This window comes from Adiantum capillus-veneris, chromosome 24, assembly GCF_014529385.1.
Source record: "Adiantum capillus-veneris isolate H3 chromosome 24, ASM1452938v2, whole genome shotgun sequence".
Taxonomy (NCBI): domain Eukaryota; kingdom Viridiplantae; phylum Streptophyta; class Polypodiopsida; order Polypodiales; family Pteridaceae; genus Adiantum; species Adiantum capillus-veneris.
Window position 1 is genome coordinate 49871302 of NC_140954.1, and position 13413 is coordinate 49884714.

Here is a 13413-nt window from a genome sequence, read left to right on the forward strand (position 1 = left end):
CTAGTCGAGGTTGAGTATGAGTGAGGCTGAGGTTGAGTGTGAGTGAGGCTATCAAAATTTGTGAGTGAGGATCAACCCATATTATCTTGAGAGAGATATTCTCTTCATCCTCTTTACTTCGTGCTGGTTTGAGGTGTTGAAGAGGCCAGCCCCCCAATGCTTCACAGTGTGGAGAGAGAGGGGAAGAGAGGATGATCCTTGAAAATGTCGTGTGGAGAGAGAGAGAGAGAGAGAGAGAGAGAGAGAGAGAGAGAGATGGCATGGCTGCCCATGTGTGTGAGTAGAAATAGAGAACCCACTTTTAGAAACAAATTCCACTCCTTTACCGACCCTCATTGTGCGCTCCTTGCCGCACTGTTGAAGCAAGGGACTTGCCAATACACCGTGTGCGAGCCACAAACGGCTCCAAGCACACAACAAGCCTAAACTAGCAAGCTCAAGAGAACAAAGGGTGTGTCACTCACCGCTCTACGCTCGCCTTCGTGGTGGATTCCTCGCCGCGATGAAGAAGAAGCTGCAGTCGTGCCACGCTCAACCGCTTCGCCGCCGTCGTGCCTTCGTAATGCTCGATCGCACACACACACTCTCCCTCTCTCTCTCTCTCTCTCTCACACACACACACAAGGAGGTGAAGAAGAAGAAGATGGAGATGGAGATGGAGCAAGAGCACTCTTCAATTGCACAAATGAGAGAATGAGTAAAAATTAGGTTTAGTTGGCTTTTATAAGAGCTCACCCCATTCACACTTGGGCGCCCATGCTTAACCAACTAATCCCTTGAATGTCCAAGTTAAAGTGCGCCTCTCATCGGCGATCACTCTACCTTTCCCTATTGGACCGACAAGCCCGGTACCTGACTCTACCAAATACATAATACACGTCCATCGTAGGTGATGGGGTGTCCGTGAGCCGTGAGGGTTAACATGCCCCCCTTCCTGATGTAGATTCCGTCCTCGGAAGCTATTGAGTTGAAGCTGGTTCGTCGAGGTGGAAGAGCATTTGAGATGAATGTCCTTAGCCTTCTTTAGTCACTGCAAAATCAAACAACATTGGCACAGTAATGGCATTCTCTTAAAAAGCATATGCAGTTTTAGGTAGACAAATTGATTGGTAAAAGAATTTCAAACAATTTGGTAGCAATGAACATTAAATTGCAATGTAATCAAATACATAAACAGATGTAAAGGTAAAAAATTAAACAAGTCTGGGGTTGCTAATTTGACGGTCGAAAGGCACTAGAGATCGAATATTAATACCATGGATAAGCTTCTTAATTATCTGTGGTCAATTAAGTTGTTTAATCGCGAGAGCCAAGTATTGATGTTCGAGGGCTGACTAGAGGCTATATCTAGAAAACCTTGTAGTTAAGCTACCATAAAAGGAATTTCTCATGAAATCATCACCTGACTGATTAGTTTTTCTTTGACCCCCCAAGGTCTTTTCACATTGATTCAATTATGATGTGTGTGCTTATTTTGTATGCCTTGGGTTTTTTGCTTTTCAAGGAAAAGCGCCCACGCTGGGAACCTCTAGGGCTCTAGTACCATAGGCAATACATGTGAGTGAAGTACCAAATCAAGCTGAGATTTCTCTTCCAGCTTAAAATTTTACATTGTGGCACTTTGATTTTTTGTTTGTTCATTTTCAACATTTAAATTTTGTAACTTTGGGGGGTCATATAACACTGTTACCCTCCCCAGGCTCATCACATTAGTAAACTCCCTTTATAATACTTAAGCTAAAGGTCGATAGGGTTAAGCCCACTAGAAAGCCCTAGTACATTTCATACAATGCTGCCTAAATCGGATTAAGAACCTAAGTAACCATTGTTTATTAGGAAGGCATTCCCCATGGTATTAAGAGAAGATTTCTAATACCTAGCTTGGTCAAACTAGCTTAGTCGGACTGCTTGATTTTTACACCTAAACAAGTGATTATGACAAAAGATTGCATTGAATTAAATGTTTGATACTAAGCCAATGCGCTGAATATTATGCTACCAATCACAATCAAAGCAGACAATCATAGATGCAAAAAGATAACGGCAATGCTAATGGACAAGAAACACCTGTTTGTGTTGATGGTCGCGCTTGATTTGAAGTGTGAACGAGAGAAAGGTTCCATGAAGGTCCAAATCCTATCAATAGCAACACGCTCCTGTACACACTAGGAAACAAAAGGAATACCTCCAGGAGGCACATCAGTGGGAAAAGAGAACTTCGCTAATCACTCAACTCTAAAACAGAAACACTCCTATCGTACTAATCTTACTTACCCTCCATCACTCAAGTGATGAGGATCAAAGGTGTTTCATGGCATAGGTTTCTGTTTCACTGTACCAGATGTGACATGTGTAGGTCTGAGTCAATGTTTTGACTTTAATGTGCATACTCGTTTGCTAATTGCTCTTGCTCTTTTTTTTTTTTTGTGAGTATAAAGCTTTATATGTACATTCCCTAAGATTGGTGATTGAGAGGTCAGGGAAAAAGGTTGAGAGGGAAACAAATGAATGAGGACTGTCAGCAAACACTCCCCCCTTCCTTGGGTAGATCATACCATTTGAAATGAGCTTGTCACCCTTTGAAACCAATTGTTCCAGTTGGTAATAGGTGAGGATTTTTGCCAGTAGTTTTCTATTACCCTAGGTGCCTCGTCAAGTTGCAAGGGTGGTAAGGTACTCTCCCAGGATCGAACTTGAAGTGGTTCATTAGGTGATTCTTGAACACTGGGAGGTGTGGATTCTTTTGTAGCTTCATGGAGGTCCACTACTATAGATGGAGGCTGTGTAGAAGCTTTTACCTCTATGGATGTATTACATGAGGAGCTAGAAGCTTCATGGGACTCCCCCCTTCCTGAGCTAGGTGGAACAAATCGTTCTTTCTTTGGTACCCAAACTAGCTCGGGAGCGGGTGTGTAGCATTCTGTGATTTTTTTCGTTCCACGATCATTGATTCTTTTTGGAGCTACGGGATTGGGCTCACTTGGGTCAGGTGATAGGTAAGAGCACAATCTACGTTTTGGCACCCAGATTTGATCATTTCCTTGATAGTAGCCTTGGGCTTCCAATAGTCGTTTAGGGATCCATCGCAACATTTTCTTACTTTTCTTGGAGCGAGTGGTACGTTTCTTACAAGGCTTCTGTTTTTTAGCACTAGCTATGGTCACTAAAGAAGCTTTAGGGACCCACTTGTATGTTTTCTTCGTTACATTAGGATGAGTCTTGTCAGAAGCGATATGAATTGCTTGTAGCATATTTAAGGGTATAGGCATTTCATCCCCCTCAGGTGTTACCCAGGTCGTCCCCCTATTTCCCCAAGTGTCTATGGTTGATGCTAGGTGGACCCAATCCACATTGTCTGATTCCGTCATACCCGGTAACACATCCATGTAAGGAGAATCTTGGCCAATGTCTGTATCCTTCTTACAAGTGTAACAATATTGTAGTGGGGCCGAGTGAACTGTGGTGTTAGAGCGATGATCAATAATGGTTTTACTCCCTAAGGGGTGTACCTTACCAGTCACCAAATCCACTCTAAGGACAGAGTCTTGGAATTGCAAATAGACATGATTTTTAGACCAATCGTGAACCATTTGTGCTTCCCTCATGATTGGTCGTCCTAAAATCATTTCATATGACATAAGGTGTTTAGAGAAATCCATTACAATGAACGTATGTCGTACCTTGTGTCCTAGAACTTTGATCTTAAGATCCTTGAGCATCCCCATAGGTTTGGCTATGGTACCATTTGCCATCTTTACCACAATGTTAGTAACACTGAGGCGGGGTTTTCCCATGGATTCCCAACAATCTTTTGTAACGATGCTAACTCCCGCACCACCATCAAGAATTCCCTTTATAGTTAATCCCTTGGTAGTGATGGGTAGGGTCGCATTAGACTCGTCGCCTTCAAAATACTGCCCTAATTCATTAATGGGTACCTCGATCACAGACTCGTGTCCATCTAAGTCAAGTGATTGCACATGATTTTCCTCATCAATCATAATCGAGTCAGGCCTATTTGGTTGCGCAAAATGCGGTAATCCCGTTCGTAGCTCTTCGTTAAGGAATGCTCGAAGTGCAAGGAATAACTCAGGATCTCCATACAGCTTTGCTATGATCGTGGTTCGGACCTCAGAAGACATGAAGTCCACTAGTTTGGCAACATTCATTGGCGTTTTGCAGGGTGTAGGTCCTTGACTAGGAACTGGTGAGGATGGAATCTCATATTCCTCAATGGGATCAGGTATTCCTTCGTTAAACATCCTTCCCAACAAGAAGGGTGTATGCTCACTTTCTGATGTCCTGTCGTCACTCCCTTCTTGGATGATACTAGATATGGCTAACGGTCTATGGTTCATGTGGGGTGGATGAACTTGCGTGGGAAACACTGTGTCATGAATTTTGATATGCATGGGTTCTGGTTCTAGTTTCCTTTGAGTCTCCTCCACTAAACCTCTTAGATGTTTCACCTGCTTAATCTCGTCTACTGGGTTTGGGTATGTCCCAATCTTCTTTTTACGATTCTTCCCTTTTTGCCCCTGCGGTTTATCTTGGGGGTCTTGGATTGGATTTGGAAACACTTGTGGTGTTTTCAGAGGCTCTTTATGGTTTTCTCTTATTCGGTTTTCATTTGGTTCCATGTTACGATTTTCTTTGTCGGTCTTTCCCTTTGTGGTATTGGTTCTAGTCTCCATTGTCTCGATTGAATCTGAATCATCCTCGAGGTCATTCATATACACGGGGTCATCTCCTGTTCCTATGTTTGTTTTGGAACTTGGCTTTGAATTTTTCGTATTCTGCGACTTCTTCCTTCGTGTCTTCTTTTTCTTTGCTTGGATAACTGAAATGGTATCCCTCTCTTCGAGGATATGGCCTGGCCCTTGAAGCATGGACCGTGTAATCGCATAAGCGGGTGCAACGGGTAGTATTGGCGATGTCACACTAGCAATTTCGACCAAATTCAGGGGTGTGATTTTAGGCGCATTTGGGTTATAGGGGCATTGGGCAATCAAGTGATCTATGCCACAACGATTACATGTGAGTATTGGCATTGCAGACGTGCTCCCTTGATTCATTTGCATCTGTGCAGCATTCTTTTGCAGCCTAATAGGGCATTCCGCTACTCGATGTGGTCCACCACACTCGTAGCATTGAAGAGGTGGCCTCCTAGCCTGGGTGTTGATATTTTGACCTCTGGATGCGAGAGCAGCAGCTTGATAAACCGGCTTGACTTGCCCCCAACAATCTTCCATGTAGTATATAGGACATTCTTCCAATGTATCAAGTCCGTAGGCAATACTAGTGTCTATTTCCTCCTCACAGCCATCTGCATAAGCATTAGATGGCTCGCAACCCACTTGGTTCATAGGGGCGACTCTTGGATGCGGGGGCTGCGGTCCTAGCACAGGAGGTGGTAGCGGTGTAGCTTGTACAACATTTTGAGATCTAGGGACCATGTGTTGCGGTAGTTTCTCAACAAGTGGAGTAGGCATCAATACAGGAGCTCGAGGCGCATCCGTCCAGGCTACAGGTGGTCTATTTGCCATCATACGTTTGATCATTAAACAATCCTTAGCTTGGTGACCATACCTACCACATGCGTTGCAAGTTCCATTAAATTTTACTCTAAACGTAGGGCACTCACTAGTGCTATGTGGACCTAAGAAAATGGAACACCATTGTTGCTCCCTTCTTGGATACATGTGACTATTTTGAGGGGGTCGATTATCCTTAAGAGACTCTTGGATTGCCTTGGTGAGGTCTGTCAAGAATGTCTCAAATACCTTTGGCTCATTGGCAATGGGCTTTGCAGTCATGGGTTCATACTCAATGGCTTGTGAGCTAGTGGATCTCGTGTCAGTAGACACCCTCATGCCTGCTATCATCAAGTTGTCCTCTAATTGGATTGCATTGGCAGTGACATCTTCCCAGGTTGTGATACCTCTAATCACTAGTCCATTATAGATTCCTTCATTCCTCAACCCTCGAATGAATCGATCAAGCAGTTGGTTATTGTTGAAGCGCTCATTTACAGGGCAGCGAGAGTTTAAGTGCTTTAGACAACTAATGAAGTCCCTTACTGACTCTCCTTCCTTACGTTCGGCCTTCTGTAGCTGAGATGCTACACCCCAAAGCACACCTTCTCGTATGTACTCCTTTAGAAACAACCTTCGAAGGGTAGGGTAGATTGTTTTCTCGTCCACCCTTAGGGTCCTATACCAATCTCCAGCCTTCCCACTTAATGTCAAGCTTAAGGCATTGCACTTATGTAGTTCGTTGCGTTCCCCTAAGGAATCACATACTTGTTCAAACACTTCAATGTGTTTTCTAGCATATTCGTCCCCATTGAATTTTTGCGTGAGTTTGGCAATTTGTATTGCCTTACTTCTAGGCTCTCTATCAGATGCATGACGCATATTTTCCGCGATAGATCGACCTATGGTTTGAGCAAACGCTGCCAAGTCACCTATGTGAGGAGGCAGGGCCGGTGGAGGTACTCTTGGAATCATATGTGGGAGAGGAACGGGTGCCGGTCTTGGCATATGTGTGGATGATGCAGGATATGGAACATAACCGGGCATAGGTCCACTCGGATAAGGGCTAGGGAGCGGCACTCGAGGAGCATAAGCAAGTGGTACAATTGGAGGTGTGGGGGCCATGTGTGCATAAGGGGCTAGAGGCACATACGGTCGAGGCCCCATATTAGGTACTACGACACTAGGTAGTGGCACTGCGCTAACCGTAGATGTCATCGGTACATTCTCTGTCAGGCTTATCCCTGGAGTGAGCACTGGGTTTTCCTTAATAGAGGGTTGAGCCAAGTTAGGGAAGCTAAAGTTGTCACTCGGAGGCTCAGATTGCATAGAGACCCCAGGTGAAATGACGTAAGATGGGTCCATGGGACTCATTAGAGGAGTCTCCATTTGTGATAGAGTAGGCTGTTGAGCCTTGCTCGTATCCAGAAATCTCATGGGGCCAGCTGAGAGTATATTTACCCCTCGGTTTTGCCTTTCTGATTGAATAATGCCATGGATAACATTAGAGATCATTTTTTGTTGATCTTCGATGCTCGTGGCACTAGAGGTGGATTGTACAATCTCTATCCATCCTACATGGTAGGCGTGGCCAGAGTGTAGATCCGTCAACACCTCAGTGTGGAGGTCGTATGTCCAATGATCATTAATGAACAATCCTTCTAGAGTCGACGTGTTAATGGTTTCTTGTGAGGTAGAAGCAATGTTGCTCCCCGTGGTTTTACTTGTCACCAACGGTACTCTAGAGGGAACTTCTGAAGGAGGCAGCTCAACAGGGCCTTCTTGGTAAGAAGTTGGTAGGATATCCACATGGACACTCTTTGGGGGTGTGGGGTCCACGTGCGATGTGAAAGGAGAGTCCACTTCCCCACCCCCTTCGTGTGCTTCATTTGCATCAGGTTCCGAGCGAGTAGCTCTACCTAATGTTTCCATGAAACGGCTAAACATACTAGTACTAGGCTATGGAGCTTCGGGAGGTGCATGGCCTTCTCTCTCAGTGTTTTGAGTAGGGTATGCTTCCATGATTTCTGAGTCGGAGGAGGAATCACTAGTGGCTATTTTAGGGTCTTGGGTGGTGCTACCTTGTGTCCCCGCTGAGGGTCTAGAGCTTATCGTGGATGGGTAATGGGTGTCCGTATGAACAGAGGCACCCTCAATATGCTCGTGTTCTAGCACCCGCCCAGAGCGTAAGTGCATGTGCTTTTGATACCCTAAGGTGTCAAAAAGCTGCTCTAAGAGGCCTTGTGACTAGTTTTTAGCGTATTTTTTGTTTGTTTTTTTGCTAGATTTTTTAGAGCGTGTCGTGGAATGGGCCGTGTGATAGCTCAAAACGAGCGTATCGGTCAGAGGGTCGTGCCGTGCTTTACAGCCCTCCGTTTGGTCACTCTATGCCCTCGGAATCCGTAAAACTGTCTATTTCCAGTAGGGAACTAGGCCCAAACTAGAAAGTCTAAGGGTGCAAGTGGGAAGAGAAAGGAGGAGAGTGGAGGACTTGTCCCACATGCTCTCATTCTCTCTTGAGGGAGTAGGGTATATATATAAGAGTGAGTCTAGTATATATCATAAGACTGAGGACTGAGGCCTGGGCTTGGGCTTGGGCTTGGGCTTGGGCTTGGGCTTGGGAAACCAATCCCGATCTACCTTTTATATAGAAATTGAAAACGCAGATATGCAAAAATTGCAGAAAACGCAGATATGCAGAAATTGCAGAAATTTAAAAAAACGCAGAAATGCAGAAAATTGCAGAAATTGAAAACGCCGAACTTGAAAATGCAGAAATTGCAGAAATTGAAAAAACGCAGACAATAGCAGAAATTGATACTTGACAGCAAATGTAGAAAACGCAAAAAACAGAAATCTCCACACACTCCTTCCCTGCCTTTCCTATGATAGAAATTGCACCAGAAGAAAGCGTAAAGTGCTAACCGAGCTTAGTGTAGGGCATATCCCCGGTAGCGGCGCCAAAAATGTGCGCTCCTTGCCGCACTGTCGAAGCAAGGGACTTGCCAATACACCGTGTGCGAGCCACAAACGGCTCCAAGCACACAACAAGCCTAAACTAGCAAGCTCAAGAGAACAAAGGGTGTGTCACTCACCGCTCTACGCTCGCCTTCGTGGTGGATTCCTCGCCGCGATGGAGAAGAAGCTACAGTCGTGCCACGCTCAACCGCTTCGCCGCCGTCGTGCCTTCGTAATGCTCGATCGCACACACACTCTCCCTCTCTCTCTCTCTCTCACACACACACACACAAGGAGGTGAAGAAGAAGAAGATGGAGATGGAGATGGAGCAAGAGCACTCTTCAATTGCACAAATGAGAGAATGAGTAAAAATTAGGTTTAGTTGGCTTTTATAGGAGCTCACCCCATTCACACTTGGGCGCCCATGCTTAACCAACTAATCCCTTGAATGTCCAAGTTAAAGTGCGCCTCTCATCGGCGATCACTCTACCTTTCCCTATTGGACCGACAAGCCCGGTACCTGACTCTACCAAATACATAATACACGTCCATCGTAGGTGATGGGGTGTCCGTGAGCCGTGAGGGTTAACACTCATAATCTCACCCTTCCCTTTTCAGTTTAAAGTTAACAAGGTCATTTTTCATTTTCATTTCAGCTAGTATCTGCTACTAGTATTGTAATCGTCTAGAGACACTTTTCAAAATTTATTGAACATAATATAGGTTTAATAATTGTGATAGCAACAAAAAGTGCCACTGATGTGGCACTTTTCAAAGGGTTCATCGAGGTCAAGCATGTTTTATAGCAAGCAACTAGCGGAGGTGATACATCCCAACCCAACCCAACCGTGAGCCATGATCGCCTTGTGTGTGAGATCGATCACAGCAATATGGATCAGTTCTTGGATAGGTGTGTTACTAACGTACATTTACTCTTTCGCGTGTAAATCTTGCAAGCGTAATTAGGAAAGTAAACAGTGTAAGTGTGTATTTTTTCATAGGTGTCGTAGGGGAGTTACTTTTGTTTTACGGTCTTCTCGAGCTGGGCTTGAGTCGGGGTTAGATTCCCATGTCATTGACGATGTTCTAGATCTTGAGGCTTCAACAAAGACGATCAGCCTTTTTGCATTGTGAGGAAAAAAACTTTATGCGTAAGTAACATTTTTTTTTTTTGCTTTGTTCACTTGTGTATCTCATCCTTGATAGGTGGATGGAAAGCATATTGTCACCCGATGTTCTCTCAGCTGTGTGGTGGGTAGACAACTTATGGTTCTTATTTGTCTCTGAGCGTGCTGTAGGAGATCATACGTTTAGCAATTTCTTTGGGACACCTGATTTAGGATCTCACATATTTACCTTCTTCCCCGTTTTGGATGGGTATGAATGTTTTATTTTTATGTATTATCGTCGTATCAAACTTGTCAAAGCTTCAAGTTTAAATGTGTGTTCTCCTTATAAATCACATTGGGTTCTTGTGACATTTTACAATGCCCATCTCATACGCATACCTACTCTTTCTCGACGATAGTCAGCTATAATTCTCTTTAACTCATTTTCGATTGTCTGCATGGAGATACTCTTACCACACGTGTATAGGTATGCATTGTTTGCATACCTATACACTTTAACTCACTTTCGATTGTCTGCATGGAGATACTCTTACCACGCGTGTATAGGTATGCATTGTTTTTGCTTTAAACATAATGGTCAAATTGTTTGTATAATTTCAATTAATTGATTTCTTGTGTTTGAAGAGTACTAAATCATTTTAGTAAGCATTGTTCAAATCTTCAAGTCAAACAAGAACTTGAAGATCCTCGGGAAGCTTGTGAACTCCTCACTACACAGTTTTAGGGTGCAATTTAGTATTGTGTGCTATTGCATTGTATACTGAATTTTTTTTGTTGACTTATACACATGTTTGTTGGCTATAGTGTCCTCATCAGCCAAATTCTAGCGACTGTGGTTATTATGTGATGATAGCAATGAGGTTATTAATAAAGACCACTCTTAAAGATCAAAAGCCTCAAGGAAATTTGATAATTGCTTGTTTTAATTGAAGCACTCATTATAGTGTGAACTCTCATTCTTTTTTTGCTTTCTAATGCTTTGTGTTTTTTTTTAGTTAAAAAAGAATCGGTTTGCACATGAAGAGGTCGAGTTCATGAGACAGAAACTCAATGTCTGGTTGAACAAGGCTTTGGGTGAGGTCACACTTGGATAGGCCATGGTTTAGGTCTTTTTTGTGTTCGCCTTTTTTTGTATTAATGGAAAACTTTGGAAGTCGTCATGGCCTACTTTGTATCGATGATTATATTAACAGATCTTGTCTATATCTACATTTTGGTCCACTTTGTATCGATGTTAATATCAAGAGAAACTTGTTATGATATCTCTTATGTACGGGCATTATGTATCAGGGATGCACATGTATGGTGCTAGAGAATAAGGAGATAAAAATGTGTGTGTGTGTGTGTGTAGCGAATAAGGAGATAAAAACGTGCAACTCAAGAGCTGATTACTTTAAATTTTTTCTCTTTTGAATGAGATTTAGATCTTACTTTGTTTGTGGTGTGTGTGTGTGTGTGTGTGTGCACGCGCACCTACAATACGTTGATACCTGGGTGGAGATAACTATTGGTGTTTTTAATGGTTCACCTTTTGGTCTTGGTGCCTCTCTTCCTTGGGGAGGCTATGAAATGAAGCAAGGAGGTGCCTGCTTGCTGTTGAACTTGGATTCAGAAAGCACTTTTGTCTGTCTTAAATGAACAAATGCCATGAATGAAGACATGAGCATGGAAGATAGATGTTGATGGAATTTGTCTTTTTTGTGTGTGTTGTAATTTGCAGCAGGCTGCAATGCTGAGAATCTTACTTACATGGGATATTGTCATGTCTGGACTTGATTAATCCACTCAGGCTTATGGGACACTTTTTTATAGAATTTTCAACAGATATCTGGGTTGTTCAGGGTCATATCTTATTCTTTTGATGCTTGTAGAACCCAATCTTGTGATATTTTTGAGTATCTTATGCTAAAGCAAGGCTATGCTATGTAAAAGGTCAATAAACATAAGGCGGGAGCTTTTATTCCGATGTAATTCCTATGTGTCCCATCAAGAACTTGCGACCACTGAAGTCTCAAGATTGGCTTTGAGTGTCTTGAGCTAAATCTGACACATACACGTACACACAGGCACACTATGTTCACATGTAGATTCCATGCCTGTCACTCGGCATCAAAGCCTGGTTTGTTTTCATCATTGTCAAGTCTCTATAGCTTTTTTGTGTGTGTTGTAATTTGCAGCAGGCTGCAATGCTGAGAATCTTACTTACATGGGATATTGTCATGCCTGGACTTGATTAATCCACTCAAGCTTATGGGTTTATAGAATTTTCAACAAATATCTCGATTGTTTAGGGTCATATCTTATTCTTTTGCTATTTGTACCACTCTCGTGATATTTTTGAGTATCTTATGCTAAAGCAAGGCTATGCTATGTAAAAGGTTGATAAACATAAAGAGGAAGCTTTTATTCTGATGTAATTCTTATGTGTCCCATCAAGAACTTGCAATGACTGAAGTCTCAAGATTGGCTTTGAGTGTCTTGAGCTAAATCTGACACATACACGTACACACAGGCACACTATGTTCACATGTAGATTCCATGCTCTCCGCATCAGAGTCTCGTTTGTTTTCATCATTGTCAAGTCTCTATAGATTTTTGTATTGTTCACCTCTAACAACATATTAGGTGCTTATGTTCATACCTAAGTTGTCTTATGTCAGAGATTTACCACAATACATAAACTCCAACCACAAAAATAAGAATCATAGATGTTGAAGATAAATTGTGTATGTGAAAAACAATATGCATGATCTATAAACCACATAATGACTAAGATATAGTAAGTATAATTAGAGCAAGATCTCCACCTCTAGTTTTAGTAAGTATAATTAGAGCAAGATCTCCACCTATCAACAATCAAGTGTCTACTTTAGTAGTATGAATTTCTGTACTCACTCCTTGCTTTGGTATAAATGTCACTCCGTGTCCAACTTGTCACATAACTTCGGAAACAACTCACACTTCAGTGTGCCATAAAACTAATCTCACCACATTTGAGATTACTTTTATGGTAAACATATCAAAATTTCTAACTCTCGAGAAAATAAGTAATCTCGACACAATGTGCAAAGATTACTTTTTCTCCAGAGAGTATCAATTAGCAACTCTCTATAAAAAAAAGTAATCTCAACACATTGTGCCGAGATTACTTTTTTTCCAAGTAGTGGAAAACAGATCAAAATTTCTAACTCTCGAGAAAATAAGTAATCTCGACACAATGTGCAAAGATTACCTTTTCTCTAGAGAGTATCAATTAGCAGCTCTCTGTAAAAAAAGAAATCTCAACACATTGTGTGAGATTACTTTTTTTTTAGGTAGTGGCAAACATATCAAAATTTCTAACTCTCGGGAAAATAAGTAATCTCGACACAATGTGCTGAGATTACTTTTTTTCAAAAAGTAAGAAATTTTGATCTGTTTGCCACTACCTGGAAAAACAGTAATCTCACACAATGTGTTGAGATTACTTTTTTTCCAGAGAGTTGCTAATTGATACTCTCTGGAGAAAAAGTAATCTCTACACATTGTGCAGAGATTACTTTTATGCCAGAGAGTTAGAAATTTAGATTTGTTTGCCATTAACATAATCTCAATACACGAATAATGTTTAGTTTAAATCAAAATTGAATAAAACTCGTCAAAATTTACTGCTTGTATTAAAAAGAAGCTTGAAAGAATTGTCATAAATACGTCGTTACATGGCTTCGACTAGAGGAATACAAAAGTAGCATTCTGACGATGGAAGCTTTGATGCCTAGTAGTTGTTCCCCATTTTCTTGGGTAAGTGTAA

General features: G+C 42.2%; 1 pseudogene; it reads left to right on the forward strand.

Annotated features, from left to right (window-relative positions):
- The first annotated feature begins 9383 nt into the window (after positions 1-9383).
- Positions 9384-10347, forward strand: LOC147426347 (uncharacterized; annotated as a pseudogene).
- Positions 10348-13413: the final 3066 nt, after the last annotated feature.